Here is a 15,744-nt window from a genome sequence, read left to right as displayed (position 1 = left end):
TTTGTAATATTGGTTACATTCTGAAATAATTATACTTTGTATATGTGAGTTTAAATAAATTAGTAAATTTAATTTCACCTGTTTTATATATATACACATATATTTGTGTGTGTATATATATGTGTGTGTGCATATATACACATATATACACACACATATATATACATATATATTTATATATATACATATACATATATATGTGTGTGTGTGTGTATATATATATATATATATATATATATATATATATGCTTTAAGAACTGAAGGATAGTGGAAAGAAAAGGAACCTGAAGCTAAGTAGACATGACCTTGTCAACACGACGTCGACCTCCGTTTTTCCCATAAAACAGGAATAATGTTGCCTGTCCTGCATTGCCATGGCCCTTGTATCAGATCATGTCCACGAAAGATGTTGCTGAGACACTATAGCAGGATTAGGACCTTCAGCAACTTCTTGGTATTAAGGTGATACAATTTTAAAATAGTCATGCATAGCTTCTGAAATTTATAAAATCCCTTGAATGATTTTAGAAAATAGGACCCTTAATATTAAACTTAACAATCCCACAGTTTGGGAAAAACCTTTCCTTATACAGAAAAAGATAGATGTTAACAATTATTATTAGCATAAGAAAAAAGTTTAAGAATAGAAATAACCTAAGAATAGAATTATTGCTTATAACACTGATTTGGAATGAGCATGGAATGACTACCTGGAAGCAAAAATTCCCAGGATTAATCACATCATGCATCCTAACAACAAATAAAAAAAGTACTTAATGAATCCCAATCATTTTCATCATGTACATACTTGCCACAGGTAACATGCTTTTAATCATATTGTCATACAAAAATAGGTTCTTTTGAGGTAGTTTGTGACTTTAAAATAATTTCTGAATAACACACTGCTAAAATGGTCTTGTGGTACAATCTGTTAATATTCAATCCCATAGGAAAATATTTTAAATGATAGTTTATAACTAAATGACTACTATTTAAATGAAAAATAACACTTTTTCTAAAAGACTTAAAAGGCATGTTTTAATACAATCAAGAAGAAATAAACTTATAAGTCAAACTAATATTCAGTGAAATTCATATTACATCAATTTATTTATTTCTTCATAAATTATTGAGGGCCTCGTACACACTTGGAACTAGTAATATGCAATCGACCAGACAGAGGTGGTCTACCTACTTGCAGTGCAGTGTTGGAGACAGTTAAACGGGCAAACAAACAATGCTTGTATATCCTGATAGAAGTACAGTAAGCAATTTAGAAAACTTTTGGTGGGCTTGGTGATTCAGCTGATTTAGAACAGAAAAGCGGAGAAAGACATTTATAACATAGTTGGTTTAGAAAGAGGTAAAGCATTTTTAAAAGCGTTAAATTACAATCAAGTATGAGATAGATATGTATTGCTGAAGCCAAACTCTATTCACACCTTCTGATTGTAACTTTTTCATTTGAATTTTTGTTCATATTAATAAACCTTTCAAATTTTACCAATGAGAAACAATCCTTTTAATCTAAAGAAGAAAAAAAAGAAAGACATAATCCTATGTCCAGTGTCTATGCAAAGCACTCATAGGTCAAAGAGAAACAGGCTTAGGGGAAAAAATACTGTTTCTGCCCCTCGGTGTATATTTGATCAACTTCATCATACATAATTGAGTATATTAACTAAACCTTGGAGGATACACTATTAAGGAACTCAGGAGGAAGGCTTTGAAAGGAATATAAGTTAAGAAGGAGTGAAGAATGAAAATAATTTTGAAATACCAAGTTCTATAATAAAGTTGAGGATTTTAAAGAATTTCTAAAACCTGTCCAACTAAATTTCTGGTCTAAAATTTTAAAATAAGTAGCAAAATTACTGACCATTTCCGGAACAAAATGAAGCTACATACACTGGGGAATATCGTGCGTAACAAAACTAAGGTTATGCATTAAACAGCTTCCATTCACTTTCCCAAACATTTTCAGTACCGCTTGGTCCCTCAACTCTGGGGTACTTCACTTTTAATGTTTTCTCTTCCTCTACCTCATCCTAGGCAGAAAGCTTATTAAGATCCTTTGCTCCAGGAGAATCTGGTTCAGTACAAAGTTCACACCAGCTGTGTTTACCATACCTGCTACCTAGCCCTTGCCCTTTGGTCTGGAGGTCAGGTTTCGGCTATTCAGATCTTTGCAGTGGGATCTCTGCTTTATAATTCTTGCGATTCTGGCCAGAACTCCTGTGTCCATGCTATGCTTCGGGGCTTCTCTCTTCCTTGGAAGTTTGCTAACATCTTAGTTCTTCACAGCACACGATCTTTCTAGATGTTAAATTTTTCTAGCTCCTAACTTCAGAGCCCTAGTATTTCTAATGCCACATAAGCTGTTTTCATGGCTACACCCTTTACTATAGTCATTTAATATACATTGCATCCCTCTGATTCAACCAAAAAGAATGATTTCCAAAAAGAATGATTTCGAGGAAAACAGATGATCATTCCGTTTCGAAGGTTTTGTAAAATTCACCTGTAAAACCATCTGGTCCAGGGCTTTTGTTTGTTGGGAGCTTGTTGATTACTGATTCAATTTCCCTGGTAGTCATCAGTCTATTCAGGTTTTCTGTTTCTTCTTGAGTTAACCTTGGAAGGTTGTATGCTTTTAGAAATTTATTCATTTCTTCCAGATTGCCTAATTTGTTGGCGTATAGCTGCTCATGGTAATTTCTTATAATTATTTTGTATTTCTGTGGTGTCTGTTGTCTCTTCTTTAATTTCTGATTTTATTCATTTGGGTCCTCTCTTTGTTTTTTGATGAATCTGGCTAAAGGTTTGTTGATTTTCTTTATCTTCTTGAAAAACCAGCACTTGGTTTCATTGATCTTTTGTATTGGGTTTTTTGGTCTCTATTTCATTTATTTCTGCTCTGATCTTTATTATCTCCTTCCTTGTACTCCCTTTGAACTTATTTTGCTGTTCTTTTTCCAGACAGTTATAATATCAGACTGCCTAAGGCAATACACAGATTCAACACAATTTCTATCAAACTACCAAGGACATTTTTCACAGAAACAGAATGTATAATCCTAAAATTTATATAGAACCATAAAAGACCCCAGATAGCGTCAGCATCTTGAGAAATAAGAACAAAGTGGGAGGTATCACGATAACTGACATCAAATTATACTATAAGACTATAGCAATCAAAACAGCATAGTACTGGCATAAAAACAGGGACATAGATCAATGGAACAGAATAGAGAACCCAGAAATAAATCCATGTCTATATGGCCATTTAATCTACGACAATGGAAGCAAGAATGTACATTGTGATAAAGACAGTCTGTTCAATAAATGGTGCTGGGAAATCTGGACAGACACATGCAAAAAAATGAAGCTGGACAACGTCCTTACACCATATACAAGAATAAATTAAAAATGGATTAGACTTAAATGTAAGATCTTAAACCATAAAACTCCTAGAAGAAAATATAGGAAGTTTACAGACATTACCCTGAGTAATATTTTTACTGATATAGCCCCTCAGGCAGTGGAAGTAAGAGAAAAAATAAATATATGGGATTATGTCAAACTAAAAAGTTTTTTCACAGTTATGGAAACCATCAATGAAATAAAAAGGCATCCTACTGAATGGGAGAAGATATTTGTCAATGGTATATCTGATCAAGGGTTAATATCCAAAATTTATAAAAAACTCATACAACTCAACACCAAGAAAACAAACAACCCAATTAAAAAATGGGCAGAAGACATGAAGAGACATTTTTCTAAAGAGGACATAAAGATGGCAAAAAGACATATGAAAAAATACTCAACCTCACTAATCATTAGATAAATGTAAATAAAAATCATAATGAGATACCACCTCACCCTAGTCAAAATGGCTATCATCAATAAATCAACCAATAACAAGTGTTGGCGAGGATGTGGAGAAAAGGGAACCCTTATGCACTGTTGGTGGGAGTGCAGACACTATGAAAATCAGTATGGAGGTATCTCAAAAAATTGGAAATGGAGTTACCTTATGACCCAGCAATTCCACTCCTAGGTATCTATCCAGAGAAATCCAAAACACTAATTTGAAAAAAAAAAAAAAAATGCACCCCTATGTTTACTGTAGCACTATACACAATAGCCAAGACATGGAAACAACCGAAATGCCCATCGGTAGACAACTGGATCAAGAAATTGTGGTACATTTACACAATGAAGTATTACACAGCCATAAAGAATGAAATCTTACCATTTGCAACGATATGGATGGACCTAGAAAACATTATGCTAAGTGAAATAAGTCAGACAGAGAAAGACAAATACCATATGATCTCACTTAATGTGGAATCTAAAGAATAGAATAAATGAACAAACTAATGAGAAACAGTCTCAGAGACATAGAGGAAAAACTGAAGGTTGATAGATTGGAGGGAGGTGGGGATGAAGGACATGGTGAGGGGCTTGGAAAGCACAATCGGCAACAACAAGATTGCGACGGGGATACGAAAGTCAGTTTGGGGAATATAATCAATAATGTTGTGAAGATTTTGTAGGGATCCGATGGACACTTGTCTTATTAGGGAGACCACATCAGGAACGGTGTAGATGCCTGATCATTGTGTTATACACCTGAAGCTGAAGCTGAATAATAATGAATGTCAAATATAATTTTATGTATATATATTTAAAATATATATATGTGTGTGTGTGTGTGTGTGTGTGTGTGTGTGTGTATATATATATATATACATATCACTATACATATAGTGACTATAGATATATGTGTATATCTATAGTCACAAGAAGTGGAGTATAGCATTAGGAATAGAGACAGTGAAAATGTAACGGCTGTATGCGATGTCAGAGGGGTAGTAGATTGTGGGAGGGGGGTTATCACTTTATAAGGGGTATAAATGTCTAACTATTACATTGTTTTGTACACCTGAAACTAATAGTAATAAAAAAAAAAAAAATGAACCAAAAAAAAAAAAAAATGCCAGGCAAAACAATGCCACTCCCTTTACTATTTTTTTTCAAATATAGGTATTTTAATAAATGTAAAAAAAAAAAAAAGAATGATTTCATATATCATATGGTCCATGGTATAAATTCTAGCCATGGTCTAATAAAACTTACTAAAGCATGAAGTACTTCTATGGAATATGAATTTTTAAAGGAAAAAAAGGGGGGGCACATCGTGTATATTTGCTGTTAATTGAAAAAGAAACCAGCTATAGAACATAATTAATGTATGAAATAAGACATTAAGTAAGCGACTTGGGAAACCATCTAATTTTTTACAAGTATAACAGATCTGAAGATTTAATGCACTCCCAAAGCACCTAATTCCTTCAGAGAAAGATTCTGGGATGTACCCTAGCATGTAGAATTTCTTTTTTTTATCTTTCATTCCACTCTAATTCTAGTATACTGCTGTCTTTAGGGAATCATAAACCCCTCTCCCGTTGGTGCTAGGACAAGGCAGGTTCAGCTGGAGTTTAGTGAGGGATATTTAGAGTTAACACTGGGTAAGAAAACAGATTGGTAGTCTTAGTTATATTGCCCTGTAATTTTATTATTAATTAGGAAAGCCTTAAAAATTGCATATATGAACCAAAACAGAATTGCCAAATTTATTGAAACAGAACAGACATATATTACTGGGACAATGAAACTAATACCCTTCCCTAACCCCCTTCCCCGCACCGCAAGTTTTCTAAACCATTTGAAAACCTCAAGTTCTCAAACAAAAACAATGATTCCTAACTAGTGGTCCCTAATCCCAATAAAATAACTGATAAAAGGAGGAGGTAGGAAGATGCTGGGAAAGAGAAACAGACAGAGACAGGGAGAGTCAGAGAGAGAGAGAGAAGAAGGAGGGGAGGAGGGAAGGAAGAGAGGAACATAAATCCAGGAATGATATTTCTAAAATACATATTCCTCCTTTATCCTTCATGTCCAGTTGGCTAACAATTCAGCCATTGTTCTCTTAGAATTTCTCTTAAGGGTTCAATGCCACTTCATTCCCAACATCATCACTCTAACCCTGTCTTTTCTCCCTAATTCATTCCTGGATTCCTGGATTCTCTAACTCCATGCCCTGCTTTTCTCACGGCTCCAGCACACAATTCCAGGTTCACGTGATGCAAATGCTGTTTCATCACCTTAATCCCCTCCCTGTCCAAAGCTTTACTTTTCTACTGTTTAGAGCCTTATTTGCCTAACAGTAAATTCCTGAACTTCTTTTCCTGACTTTTAAAAGGATAAATAAACGAGACTCCTCCTACCCATCTCTATAAGATATTGAATTAAAATACAATATTTATAATTCAGTTGATCATAATTCACTGTTTGGAAAACCTATTTTGGTGTTTATGGCACGACTCCAGTTCATCACTTGAATGAACTTGGTGGAAATCCTATGCCTCTTGCTTTGCATAAACTCTGTCCCCACTTCTGGACCCAACTCACCCCTGACGATTTTTCTAACTACTCCAATCCATACTTGCTAATCATGCCTCTAAACTCTAAGATATAATTTAGCCCTTGAATTCATAAAGGTCATTATTTGATGCATACCATAATTTAGCTCTTAAATACATCATAATTTCCTAACCGCATTTTAAATCAATGTGTGCTTTGGCTATCCCACCACCCTATGTGAAAACAAACACAGTGCAGTGACTAAGACACGCTCCAGAGCTGGAGGGCCTGGGTCTGAATGACAACTGCATCCTCCACTAGATTCCAGGCAGTAATGTCTAAATCTCAGTCTCTTCACCTGCAAAATGGGGACACGTGCAGTAGTCATCCAGTGTACGTTGTGTGTACAGTGTTTAGAACATAGTAAGCAGCATGCCATTTCATATTTAATTACTAGAGAACAGACATCATTCTTCTCTGTACTACTGAGTCTGTTAAGCAATATACAAAGAACTACACTTCCAAAGATGTGACAATTTATAGGCTGAATTTATAAAAGTTTAAAAAACTAAAATCTGATTTGTCTTTCATTGCAGTATGGTGTTTTGTGACAGAATATATGGCAGTAATGCATGCTTCTCCATTTTCTAGCAGGTCACCTTGAGGGAATTAAGTAATGTTTCCATGTCTCGGTTTTTCCATTTGTAAAACTCCTAGTAAGTACAGTAAGTCTTCATTTAACATTGTCGTTTCAACTTTAAATGAAAACACCATATAACGGAAACAAGTTTACCATAGGCTAATTGATATAAACAAGAGTTAAGCTCCTATGCATATCAACATTATAATGAAATGACTTTGAACAAAACATTATTTGAGGACCTGCTGTACTAGTAAACAGCTTATTAGAGTCCTAGGGACAATAAATGAGACAGTGTATGCAAAGCATTCAGCCTAGCACCTGGCAGACAGAAATACATAGTAACAAGGAACTATTATTATGTTATATCTGTTCTCTCTTATATATGATTTGAGAAATGACAAGGGAATATACAACAAATGATTCTATTTTTTCATGGTCTCGATGCATCTCCCTTCTTCTTTTGTTGGCAAAGACCATTTCCTCAGACCTGTATATTATCTGAAGAAATCCCTGGTTCCAAGTTCCACCCCTGCCCATGTACTCCAAATAAATGCTGAAGGAGACAAATGGGCAATTTCCATGAGAGACATCCTCTTGAAAACATGCTAAACTCAAGTGAGATTTAGCAAAATTTGTAACCTGACATCTAAAAATTTATTCCCAATGAAAAAATCATGTATTTTCCTTTGTTTGATATTGACTTTATATTACACATATATTCTTTATAATTTGGAGGAGCAGAATTTCTGATAATTTCACTCATTGTACGACATTCACTCAAAATGCATTTTAGTAAAATTTAGTTCTACAACAGAGTAGAAACCAAACTGGACATCATAGCTGCTTGAAAGTAGCTTTTCCTCTTTCTTAGGAAAAGCTAAATATGTTCATTCCCCTATTCCCAGTCTGCTTTCCTTTATGTTACTTGCATTAAAGAGGCAATGCTTCATGGAACTAGTAGCCTGATGACATCCTTCTATAATTAGCTTATCCATAAGCAGTAAAATTGTACATATAGTTATTATTATAGGACTGACTAGAAACGTGCCAGTGATTCTATGCCATTTTATTGAAAATGCAGCAAACTGTAGAAAGTAGAACACCACTTTTCTATTCTGTTTTTACTATTACATTGAATTATAATTACTGTTCATAAAATAAAATTTAGTATACTAAATGGTATATTCTTTTTATGTTAAATTATGGTGTATACTTTTTAGCACACTCTTGATAAACATATAGGTAACATTTTAGACTTTTGAAATATTCACATATTTTTTAAATTATTTTTTTCAGTTGTAGTTGACATTCAATATTATTTTATATTAGTTTCAGGTGTACAGCATGAATTATATAAATGTCTAACCACCCGTTAGACATTTATATAATTCATGCAGTGATCCCCCCCAATTAGTCTAGTGCCCGCCTGGCACTGTACAGAGTTGCTGCAATATTATCGACTATATTCTCAATGCTGTACTTTATATTCCTGTGACTATTTTGGAACTACCAATTTGTATTTCTTAATCCCTTTATCTTTTGCACCCAGCTCCCCAATCCCCCTCCCCTCTGGCAATAGTTTGTTCTCTGTATTTATGAGTCTGTTTCTGTTTTGTTTGTTCGTTCAAAATGTTCACATATTTTATCTCATATGATTTTTGTGCAATTTTCTAAAGCAGGGAATATAGGTAACATGATCTCCTTTTATAAATGAGAAAATGGTGTCTCACACAGGCTATGTGACAAGGTTAGAAAGACTGTACTCGAATACAGTTCTCCTGTATTCTCCTGTATTCGAATACAGTCTCCTAACACCTAACGCAGACCACTGTCTTCTATATGTAGAGATGTCTCTTTTACGTAATGGTCACGACCATCATGACCACCACCAGCACCACCACAATAATAAGTGCTCCGGTGCCTTCCTTGACCTCATCATCATTTTACAGCGTTAAGCACTCTTTTTCCTAAAACATACCCCATGGATGACTTCCACGACATTGCTGTCCTTGTTTTCTTGCAACATTTCTGATTGTTCCTTCACACACCAGGCCTCTCTCGATACAGCAGATACGCTGGTAATTCTATGCTCAGCTCTCTAACGTTCTTACTTTAACACATAAATGCATGATCTTGTATTCTCCCAAAGCTAACACCACATCCCATGCAATGTGCTCCATAGCTACCTGAGTTCCCTCTAGACATTTACCCTTGGACACTTCCCAGACAACTAAAACCCAACACATCCAAACCTGAATTCCGTGACCCCATCCCTATGTCACCGCAAACAGTAACCTCTTTTATTCTCCCTACCTTAATGTCTCAGGGAACATTAAACCAAGAGACTGAGGACTGCACACAGCTGCCTCTGTAGTAATAGGAAGCTAAATCCCCTTTAGAAAGCATTCCCTAACTACCTGGATAAAAGGGAGTTTGCCAGTCCTGTGAAATTTTGTCAGTAACTTCCTCAGTCACAAAACTTCTATTCATTTATATTTAAAAAAGTTTTACTCACCATATGCTTTTAGTAAGTAAAAGAATAAGATATGGTCTTATTATGGAAGAAAAACACATACAAGAAAAACTAGACAAGAAATAATTATTTCCTCAACTGAGAGACATTCAGTGTAAGAAAAAATATCAATGACTGCTTGGCTGAACCACCTTCCTGTGCTTGAAAGCTCTCCATCAGCAAACATCCAGGCCTACACTAGTCATTTATCCCACAGTGTGTTTATACTCTTATATTTAAATAGTCTTCATACATTTAGATATTCTGTTCCTTGTGGGTAAAAATAATGTTTAACAGTTCTTTTAATTCTCCACAGTAGATTCTTGCATGAAACAGGGAGCTAATAGAAACTTATCAATTGGTTTGCTCGGTACTGAATTATTAATAGAATATTAGAAGAAGCCAGGGCATTCACAGGCTATAGTGAGTATCAATTTCCAATAAAATATTTCCATGTGAAATGGACTAGGTCTTACCCTCAACTTTTTACACATCTCTGGATTTTAAAAGATTTGATGGGGAGTGGAATGAAAATTATTTTGACTAGACTATGCTTTATAGACTAAAACTATTTTTCCTGAAATTTTCTTAAGTCATTTGATAGTGGATGGCACAGTTAGCTTTCCAGGTCTGAATGCGCTGGAAGTAGCTGCATTTTGAACTATTCAATTCTAATGCAAATTTAATTCCAAAGCATCTGTCATATGCAGCAATCTAAATTTAGAAACCCACAGGGATCTACATTTGAGTTACATCTTATATCTTAAAAGGATTGCTTCCCCCATTGAGATCATTAACACTTGATTCCCATGTATTACATTCTATTGAGGGTAATTTTAAAGAACTTTAGCACTTAAAATGAGACTTTAGCAACATAAAATTATTTATTCTGGAACCTCCAGGAGCTATAAATTTATGGTTTACTTGTGACAGTACAAAAGATAATGATAAAAAATGGTCTAATAAGATTAGCTATGACAAAGTCTAAATGACAATTTTAATGAAGTTTATTCCCACTATCTCAATGTTTCATTCATAATCAGGGGTAGAAAAGAAATGTGAAGACTATTTTCTTTCTTTTCAAGTTAGTTAGCTGCCCATTACAATAATGACAATGATGCAAACTGTTTCTAAGAAATAAAATGCTGCTTTTTAAAAACATAGAATTGATTTTTAAGTAGAGGCAACAGAAAATTAATTTACTGTCATATACTTCTATAAAAGTAAAGTATGTTACCTCATTACCTGTCAACGGAAAAAAAAAAAAAAGTCTAGCCTAAGAAAAAGCTTATGAGTTTATTTGAGCCAAATTGACGACAATTGCCGGGAAGCAAACTTTCAACGGATTGAGAAAATGCTCCGGAAAATGGCCGTTTTGCAATTTATTTTATACATTAGAATCAAAGGAGGAAGGTTACAAGAAATCCATTGCTTGTAGATTAAGCGGGTGGGAGAAAGCAAAGCAGGGAAATCTCAAATCTCTGGGATTGGATAAAAAGCAAAATGGAGACATACACTTCTTTTACATTGGTGGGTACAGGATAGTTAATAGCATTTTACAGCACATAGAGATGGTATTTGGGGAACAAGATAACAATGAGAGATTTTGTAGTTTCCTGCTCTGGTGTGGTAGGTTGTGCCCCCTGGGGGGGATCCAGAAAAAGGGATTACTCTGACATTCCAAAGGGTATGTATTCTTAGATGCAAAATGACAACAGACAGGTTCACTTAAGGTAAAGATTGACCTTTGTCAAAGAAGCCAAGGCTGTGACTTCCGGCCATGGCCCGCCTTAGTTAGGAATGTTTAGTTCACACCGTCCTGTGTGGTTATTTTCAGTCTCCTGAGCTTGTCAAGTTAAACATGTGGCCCCTTTTCCATATCCACAACCTTAAATGAATGAGCAGAAATTAAGTGTTGGGTGGGTCTAAATCGATTCCCACTTGTGATATTCTACATTTTAAACTGTTCAGATCAAGTGAGCAAATTGAGACAACTAAAACCCCTAAATTACCCTGAACCCCAAATTTATATGTTGATAAAATTCTTCATGTAGCAAGAAGTGGTGAAAACATAATGTCAAACAAAAGTATATGCTTATAATTCATTACGTAAGATTAAAAAAATACTATCATACAATTAATGAAATGCAAGGGGTGTGTGTGTGTGTGTGTGTGTGTGTGTGTGTGTGTGTCTGTGTGTGTGTGTGTGTGTGTGTGTCGCTACAGGGAAAGAGAAACAGATACAGGAATAGGTAGACAGACGGACAGTAAAATTTGTGGCAACTAGGTATCAAGTATGAAGGGCAGAATGCAAGGATGGGGTATTGCTACTTTATGTTTTAAAAGAATATTAACACATCAGCTATTTGTTACTAAGAGAAACTGTGGCTTCAGTCAACTACTTTTGTATCAAACCCTACTGATTTCCACTTGGTCTTCAGGTCAGAATAAGAAAATCTTAAAGTAAAAGAAATCCTTAGTACTGTTCCCTATCTGCTGTAAAGAACAGTGTATTTCTGAGATGATCCAGTTTTTCTAACAAATTGACAGAGAAATCACATTTGATTTATTTTCATTACTTTCCTTTTAGGTCCCAATTTTAAGGAGCAGTGGATGTAATGAATGGAGCTATAATTCTGGAGTAGGTGCTCATTATGATTGATTTAAGAGAGATTTGCAAGACAGAGACAAAGCAGACTGAATATTTAACCAACCTAAAATCTATCACAAAGTATATCCCATGAGAGGTATTTATAAGCTCCAGGTTGCTGCAAGATACAACTATCAGGAAAAAAATCATGACTTTAAGAAACTGATTTTAAAAACAAACAAACAAACAAGCCAAAGCTTCTTTAAAATGACAATCCTAAATTCACACAGAAGCAACCATAATGAAAGAGATTATTTTGCTTTGAGAGTCTAAATATAAATCAAGCTCTAATTAAAAACATTTATTAATATTGGCTAGAAAACCAAAAAGGTATTTTAAAACATTTACTTCATAAGTACTCCTGTTTTGGACCAAAAATACATAACTACTAATATGAAATGATCCAATTAATGTATTTGCTGACAGCGTTACTCTAAAACCTGACTTTTTTACATGCAAAGAGATAATTTCCTGGTAGAATTATAGATATTATAGTAACAGGTTGCATTTTGGTTTGACAAATAGAGGTAGGGGTCACGCAGACACAGGGATGTGTTTCATAGCTCCCACCCAGATAGAGGAATGAAGGAGCTACGAGAGTAATACAGAAGGTACCTGACATTTCACTCCAAAGAATATTTCATCCGATCCCTAAAGCTATCATTTAAGCCTGCTTTCCATTGCTGGGGTTCTCCAGTGTTTATGCAAGATGCTTTGCCTAGATCTTGCAGAGGCTTGATGCTTTTACAACAGAAATGACACACTCATACCCCATAATAAAAAAGACACACAGGAATATGTGAGGCTTCACTGTGATACCCAACCTTCCTACCGTTTGGAAGAGCCAATGTACAGTTAGCTTGTCACTCTACCATTTCTTCTCCTTAAACAACATAAAGATCGTACGTCAATGTGATTGCTCTCAACTTGAACATATTTTTCCTCAAAGAAAATATTCCTTAAATAGCACTTAATGGTATCCTTGCTTGGGTTATTCCTCACCCCAGCTGCACAAAAGTTTCCTTTATATCATAGCCTTTTAAGATCTTATTTTTGTTTATTTTTATTCACATAGCCAGCCGATTAGCATTCAAATGTGAGGTAAGGAAGTACGTGTGGGTGTCAAGTATTTTGCAACATGAAGAATTAGATATTTGGAGGAATATTAGAAAAAGGAAAAGGAAGATTTTCACCAGAAAAAAAAACAAAAAAAAACAAAACAAAAAAAAAAACCCTGAAAAGTTGACTTATTTTCAAAAAGAAAAGAAACCATGAGAACCTATGATATGTATTTCATAATGTTGACAGGACTTGGTTTGTAAGCTCAATACTTTTTCTTTGACTCAATCTTAAAATGACAGACAGAATTTAAGAGCTAGAACAAATTTCATAGATCATCTAAATCAGAAATACTCAACACGGCCACTGTTGACATATTGGGTCTGATAATTCTTTAACAGAGCCGTCTGTGTATTGTAGGATGTTTAGCAGCATCTCTGGTATCTGCCCTCTAAATACCAGAAGAACCACCTCACCCATTTGTGACAGTCAGAAATGTCTCCAAACATTGCCAAAGGGCCCCCACCTGAGAACCAGTGCTCTCTGAGATGGATGCATGTTGCATTCACAAAACTGGAGAGAATTTCCATTGCAATCCTTAAAATGTGTAGTAGGATTTGGTCACGATCATATGCAGGAGTATTAAAGAAATGAAAATAAGACAAAGGTCTCTAAAAGGCTAAATTTCTATAGCAAAAAGAATGCCTGTTCTGTTTACTTAGATACTAGCAGGCCAGAATGAGAGAGGTTGTTACGCTGCTTGCATTTTGTAAGAATACTTGCATGTGAGTATAAAATATAAAGGGCAATGTTATGTATGGAACGTATGTGGCCTTCCAAACCTCCCCATGGGGTGGAATTAGGAAGTGGGAGCCCTCCTGAATGGGATTTGTACCCTTATTAGAGTCTCAAGAGACTTGGCTTCCTGTCTCTGCTCTCTGCCACTGCCACTAGAGAATACAATGAGAAATGCGCAACCTGGAAGAGGGCTCTCACCAGAACCCAATCATGCTGGCATCTGGATCTCAGACTTCCAGTCTCCAGACAGTGAGAAATAAATTCCTGTTGTTTAAAAGCCACCCACTCTGTTGCACGTTGTTACAGCAGCCAAAACAGACTAAGACATTATCATGAAACCAGAAATTTATCCGATTAGCTTTGGCACAATTTAGAATTTACTGACTTATGAATATTAGCTAGAGAGTCTGCAATTATACTTAGTAGGAGGTTTACAGCATTTAAGAGCTGTATCAACATCCCACCTTTTTTAAAAAAATAAGACCAATCTGTTCTCAAATCCAATATGTAAAATTCCAGTGACAATATAACTCACAAGGATATTTTATAAACTTGAAATGAGATTTGGTGCATACAGAGCTCAGTGAATGATCAACATGTTATTAGATTGTTATAGAAGATATAGGGACTAATATATTAATAGAGTTCAGTTAATATGTGATTAATAAATAATAAGGGTTATTACTATTAATTATAAAAGCTGTGGTAAATTCATCTTATAAAACCTGAATCCTTTGCTTTGGGGATTGTTTTACGTACAGTGCTGGCAGTAAAGCTTTTTCTAATCTGTCCATTAATGGCAAAACAACAGAAGAATCAAAGTTTCAAAATAAAAGTTTTCTGATATCTCATACAAATTCAGAGACTATCTTATTGTGCTAGCTAACTTCTTATTTAACCCTGCATGTGCACGTCTCCTCCCAGTTGGATGTCAAGTATCCTTATAGGAAGTATTTATTATGTACTTATTTGTTTTCCTCTATCATAGAAAATAAGTGAGAATTATAACAAGCACATGATCTCAGAGTTTGCATAATCTGCACTTATTAAATGTCCAGAAAACTTTCAGATATAAACATAATTCAGGAACAAGATTTACCCTCTATCTAAAGATTAGGAAAACAGATAAATATGGCATAAAGCCCTTATAAACATAAACCATTCCTTTCAAACGCTTTAACTTGGTACCATCAGATTAGCCCACTATTAATTACCATAGTGCTACCCTCCGGGAAATCTGACTCTGGCACTTGATACTCCTGTCTATATACCGTTTCCCCAAAAATAAGACCTAGCAGGACAATCAGCTCTAATGCATCTTTGGGAACAAAAATTAATATAAGACCCACTATTATATTATTATTATATTATATTATATTTATTATATTATATTATATTACCCGGTCTTATATTATAGAAATATAAGACCCCGTCTTATATTATATAAGACCCGGTCTTATATTATAGTAAAATAAGACCCTCTATTATATTATATATCATACTATATTATACTATATTATATTACATTATACTATACCCAGTCTTATAGTAATATAAGACCTGGTCTTATATTTTATTATGTAAAACCCAGTCTTATATTATAGTAAAATAAGACCGGGTCTTATATTAATTTTTGCTCCAAAAGGCGCATTA

The 15,744-nt window shown here is 34.7% G+C and overlaps 1 protein-coding gene across 2 annotated transcripts in view; it reads right to left on the bottom strand.

Moving 5' to 3' along the window:
- Nucleotides 1-15,744, bottom strand: part of ARAP2 (ArfGAP with RhoGAP domain, ankyrin repeat and PH domain 2) — a 186,826-nt gene that overhangs the window by 23,616 nt on the left and 147,466 nt on the right. The gene's annotated exons all lie outside the window — the stretch shown is intronic.

This window comes from Rhinolophus sinicus, chromosome 1, assembly GCF_057876585.1.
Source record: "Rhinolophus sinicus isolate RSI-liver-muscle chromosome 1, RSI-T2T, whole genome shotgun sequence".
Classification (NCBI taxonomy): domain Eukaryota; kingdom Metazoa; phylum Chordata; class Mammalia; order Chiroptera; family Rhinolophidae; genus Rhinolophus; species Rhinolophus sinicus.
Note: the sequence above shows the minus strand (reverse complement) of the source record. Positions and strands in the feature narration are given on the sequence as shown.